Source organism: Schistocerca americana, chromosome 9 (assembly GCF_021461395.2).
Source record: "Schistocerca americana isolate TAMUIC-IGC-003095 chromosome 9, iqSchAmer2.1, whole genome shotgun sequence".
Classification (NCBI taxonomy): domain Eukaryota; kingdom Metazoa; phylum Arthropoda; class Insecta; order Orthoptera; family Acrididae; genus Schistocerca; species Schistocerca americana.
This window is the reverse complement of record NC_060127.1, coordinates 20,894,559-20,900,558: the sequence shown is the minus strand read 5'-3', so window position 1 is coordinate 20,900,558 and position 6,000 is coordinate 20,894,559.

Below are 6,000 nucleotides of genomic sequence, written 5' to 3'. Positions count from 1 at the left end.
CATCGTAAGAGAGCAGAACGGGGCGCCCCGCGGAACTCGCGACTTCGAACGTGGTCAGGAGATTGGGCGTCACTTGTGTCATACGTCTGTATGCCAGATTTCCACGCTTCTAAACATCCCTAGGCCCACTGTTTCTGATATGATAGTGAAATGGAAACGTGAAGGAACACGTACAGCACAAAAGCGTACACGCCGACCTCGTCTGTTGGCTGACAGAGATCGCCGACAGTTGGAGAGAGTCGTAATGTGTAATAGGAATTCCAGACTGCATCAGGATCCACTGCAAGTACCAGGTGATCAAAAAGTCAGTATAAATTTGAAAACTTAATAAACCACAGAATAATATAGACAGAGAGGTAAAAATTGACACACATGCTTGGAATGACATGGGGTTTTATTAGTACAAAAAAAAAATAAAAATAAAAAATAAAATAAAAAAATCAAAGTTCACAAAATGTCCGACAGATGGCGCTGGACAGCAAAACTGCTACCGTGACGGGTGAGAGGTACGCCGATATGTTACAGAATCGCATCATCCCCAGCCTGTCTGGTAAACACCTGCTGGAACGTACGATGTGTATGCAGGATGGCGCTCCACCCCATATTGCTAGACGCTTGAAAGATCTCTTGCGCGCGTCGTTTGGTGATGATCGTGTGCTCAGGCGCCACTTTCGTCATGCTTGGCCTCCCAGGTCCTCAGTCCGTGAGATTATTGGCTTTGGGGTTACCTGAAGTCGCAAGTGTATCGTGATCGACCGACATCTCTAGGGATGCTGAAAGACAACATCCGACGCCAATTCCTCATCATAACTCCGGACATGCTTTGCAGTGTTGTTCACAACATTATTCCTAGACTACAGCTGTTGTAGACGAATGATTGTGGACATATTGAGCATTTCCTGTAAAGAACATCATCTTTGCTTTGTCTTACTTTGTTAAGCTTGATCAGATGAAGCGCCATCTAGCGGACTTTTTTGAACTTTTGTATTTTTCGGTTCTAATAAAACCCCATGTCATTTCAAGCATGTGTGTCAATTTGTACCTCTCTATTTACATTATTCCGTGATTTATTCGGTTTTCAAATTTATACTGACTTTTTGATCATCTGGTACTATGACAATTAGGTGGGAAGTGAGAAAACTTGGATTTAATGGTTGAGCGGCTGCTCATAAGCCACACATCATGCTGGTAAACGCCAAACGACGCCTCGCTTGGTATAAGGAGCTTAAGCATTGGACGATTGAACAGTGGAAAAACGTTGTGTGGAGTGACGACTCAGGGATCCGATGGCAGGGTGTGGGTATGGCGAATGCCCAGTGAACGTCGCCTGCCAGCGTGTATAGTGCCAACAGTAAAATTGGGGGGCTGTGGTGTTATGGTGTGGTCATGTTTTTCGTGGAGGGGGCTTTTCACCCCTGGTTGTTTTGCGTGGCTCTATCACAGCACAGGCCTACACTGATGTTTTAAGCACCCTCTTGCTTCCCACTGTTGAAGAGCAATTCAGGTATGGCGATTGTTTCTTTCAACACGATCGAGCACCTGTTCATAATACACGGCCTGTGGCGTGGTGGCCACAGGACAATAACATCCCTGTAACGGACTGGCCTGCACAAAGTCCTGACCTGAATCCTACAAGACACATTTGGGATGTTTTGGAACGCCGACTTCGTGCGAGGCCTCACCGACCGACATCGATACCTCTCCTCAGCGCACCACTCCGTGAAGATTGGGCTGCCATCCCCAAAGAAACCTTCCAGCACTTGATTGAACGTAAGCCTGAGGAATTGGAAGCTGTCATCAAGGCTAAGGGTGGGGCAACACCATATTGAATTCCAGCATTACCGATGGAGGGTGCCACGAACTTGTAAGTCATTTTCAGCCAGTTGTCCGCATCACACTACAATTACATTCAGTGCTTAAAAAAGAACACTGCACTTTAAAGGCCCACGCAACAAGCTGCATTTCGAAATGATACTAGTTGCAAGCCGTCGACGTAATTGCCGAATAAAGGACTGTGAACTGACACTTTTTTCTGGCCTTCATAGATTTTAGACTCAGTTTCACCAGTACCTGTACTGTTTGCCTTTGGGGAAAAAGAAACTGATCCAGCCTGTGTTAGTATTCTGAAAAGTATACGAAGATGTCAGTGACACAGTCTGCATGGCATTTCATCAGGGCAGTAAGACAGTAGGAGTAGCAACAACGCGTGGAGAACTCCATATCAGCAGAACTATTCGTGGCATCCCTTGGGGAAGCTGTCAGATCCATATAATGATTACATCAATAATGAGACAGTGTAAATTAACAATAAAGTCATTTAAATAATTCTCGTATATTTTGGAATTAAGTCAATTGAAGACAACGTCTAGACGGCGTGTGGAATAAATAAATAGAAAAAAAGATATGGTACAGAGAGCTATTGGTAATATTAGCTCGGTTTTCAGCATTAAATCGTGGTTGAGTCTGAAATAGTAGTTTACAACCATCTTGCACAATGAGTTATGAATTATGGCAGTACAGCACGGAGTTTTCATCTGAAAACCATAAACAACTGGATGTTATTCAGGGAGCAACGGAGAGATGCAGGGGTGGTATAGAAAACAAAACAAACGTAATTGATAGTAGACGTGAGCAGAAGACGGAATTACTGTAGTGAACACACAACGGCTCTAAAGTGAAGTGAACATGTATCTCGGTGAACAGCTGCCTTAAACAAAAGGAATATAAAGGAGGAGTAACTCGACGACAGAATGATACGTTAGTGAGAAAATAATTTGGCGGAGCAGCGAATAAGGCCCCTGCAGTAGGCGACACCCTCTCAGAATTACCTCAGATACTTTGGAGAGCCAGACACAACAAAACTATTCCACGTTGTGTGCACGATGTATGAGACAGCCAAAGCAGCCTCAGATCTCAGGAGGAATGCAACAATTCCAATTCCAAAGAAGGCAGGTACTGACAGAATTAAATACTACTGAACTATCAGTTTAAAAAAGCGTGGCGGCAAGTTATTGACACGAATTATTTACAGATGACTGGAAAAGGTGGTAGAAGTCGACTTCGGAAAAGATCGGGCTATGTTCCAGTGAAATGTAGGAACTTGCCAGGCAATATTGACGATACTAGTTGCCCTAGACGATATGTTACAGAAAGACAAATCTACTTTCGCGACTTTATGCAAAGTTTCTGACCGAGTTTATTGGACTACAGCCTTTGAAAATTTGAAGGTAGTAAGCGAAATATACAGAGATCGAACATTTATTTACAACTTGTACAGAAACCAGACTGCAGCAGTTGTAAGAGTCGAGGGGTGAGAAAGGACAGACATTGTTGAGAAGAGGTTGTAACGTATCTCAACTGTTATTCAATCAGCACACTGAGGAAGCAGTGAAGGAAACTACGGAGAAATTCGGAAAGAGAATTAAAATACGGGTAGAAGAAATAGAAACTTTCAATATTATAGATGATATTGCAGTTTTGTCACAAACAGAAATGACTTGGATCAACAGCTAAAATTAATGTCCTGTGTCTTGAAAGTTGATTATTAGACAGCAATCAACGAAAGTAAAACATAGATAACAGAATGTAGTCAAATTAAATCAGGGAATGCTAAGTAGTGAGCCATCAGGAAGAGTAATTATGACAGCGAATGGAACTTTTGTAACTAGTAATAATAATTGTGGCACTAGATATTTTCTGTGTCGGCGAGGATCGGAGGGAGACATGGCCAGGGCAGCAGAAGTTAAACAGCTGTAGGCTCTTCCGGCTTTTACAAAAGCGTGACCACATTGCTTGCTAGCGCAGACGGTCGCCTCTCGCCATAAAGCCGGCCCACGAGGGTGGCCCAGGACAATGGTCAGCGGCCTACATTCCGGAGGTGCATTGTCCACCTCGAGTGTGGGACCGACAGACGGGCGCCGAGCTTTATGATTTGCTCTGGGAAGGGGAGCATTGTCCGCCGCAAGCGTGGACTGCATGCGCGTTTCTCAGGCTCCAAGTTTAGCTGGGGAGAGCGGAGATTTGAGCGGCAAACTTTCTCATTGGAAGAATAGCGCTATGCTGTGTCTAGGCGGGAATTCTGTGGCGGCGTTGTAAGTATGCCAATGTCGCAATTTGTGCGACCAGTTGAGCCATTGGAGGGGACAGTTTTCGGCGACTCCACGTGGATTTGGTGTGGAGGTGGGAAGAGAGGAGATATTTCTGTGGTGTTTGATGGATGTCCACCGTAGAGGACGGCCTGGGCAGTTCGGTCGAGGTACGCTGTACGCTTCGCAAATTGGCAGAGAGCCGCCATACAGGACAGTCTGGGTGTTTTCGGTGTCCCGGCTGGGACTCCGTGACCTTTGCAGTAGTGCGCCTGCGGCCATTGGGCATTTCAATGGTGAGCTTGTCGCAGGCCTGGACTATTAGCAACCTTTGTCTGAGGAGTCTTCACTGCAGTGAGTCCATCTGACCTGCAGCCCTGTATTTCATCCAACCTATGTTCAGCTAGCGCTTCACGATCTCGGTCAGTACCTCTTAAACAGCCAGAAAGCGGTTTTGATATTATATCAAGGAGGCATAGTTTTAATTGACCCCCATCCACTTTGATAATTTTTCCAGTCAATGACAGCAGCAGAATCCTACTGTCACCATGTATTTTGTTTAGAGTTTTTTTTTTAAATTCCTGATTCTGGAAATTCGCGTGTTGGCTTTGTAACAAACTAAGTATGAAAAGGGCAATATTTCATTCCAGCACCCTGACTATTTGGATTATACACTTAAAAAGTTTTTGCATCACATCGGTTCCGAGAGTTCCAGAACCTGTACAGAATATTGGAAAAGAGATCAACATAAACATCATTTCCGCTCTTTTTATTGCTCATGAGAACCACACATTGCATGTTGTGCCACCATACAGTGAGACCTTCAGAGATGGTGGTCCAGATTTCTGTGCACACTGGTACCTCTAATACCCAGTATCACGTCCTCTTGCATTGATGCGTGCCTGTATTCGTCGTGGAATACTATTCACAAGATCATCAAGGCACTGTTGGTCCAGATTGTCTCTGTCCTCAACGGCGATTCGGCGTAGATCCCTCAGAGTGGTTGGTGGGTCATGTCATCCATAAAGAGCCTTTTCAATCTATCCCAGGTATTTTCGATAGTGTTCATGTCTGCAGATATGCTGGCCACTCTAGTCGAGCGATGTCGTTATCCTGAAGGAAGTCATTCACCAGATGTGAACAATGGGGGCGCGAATTGTCGTCCATGAAGACGAATGCCTCGCCAATATGCTGCCGATATGGTTGCACTATCGGTCGCAGGATGGCATTCACGTATCGTAGAGCCGTTACGGCGCATTCCATGACCACCAGCGGGGTATGTCGGCCCCACACAATGCCACCCCAAAACAGCAGGGAACGTCCACCTTGCTGCACTCGCTGGACAGTGTGCCTAAGGGGTTCAGCCTGACCAAGTTGCCTCCAAACACGTCTGCAACGATTCTGGTTGGTCATATGCGACACTCATCGGTGAAGAGTACGTGATGGCAATCCTGAGCAGTGCATTCGGCATGTTGTTGGGCCCATCTGTACCACTCTGCATGGTGTCGTGGTTGCAAAGTGGACCTCGCCATGGACGTCAGGAGTGAAGTTGCGCGTCATGCATCCTACTGTGCACAGTTTGAGTCGTAACACAACGCCCTGTGGTTGCACGAAAAGCATTATTCAACATGGTAGCGTTGCTGTCAGGGTTTCTCCGAGCCATAATCCGTAGGTAGCGGTCATCCGCTGCAGTAGGAGCTGTCGGGCGGCCTGGGCGAGGCATAACATCGACAGTTTCTGTCTTTATCTCCACCATGTCCGAACAACATCGCTCTGCTTCACTCTGAGATGACTGGACACTTCCCATGTTGACAGCCCTTCCTGGCACGAAGTATCAATGCGGACGCGATTGAACCGCAGTATTGAGCATCTAGGCATGGTTGAACTACAGACAACACGAGCCGCGTACCTCCTT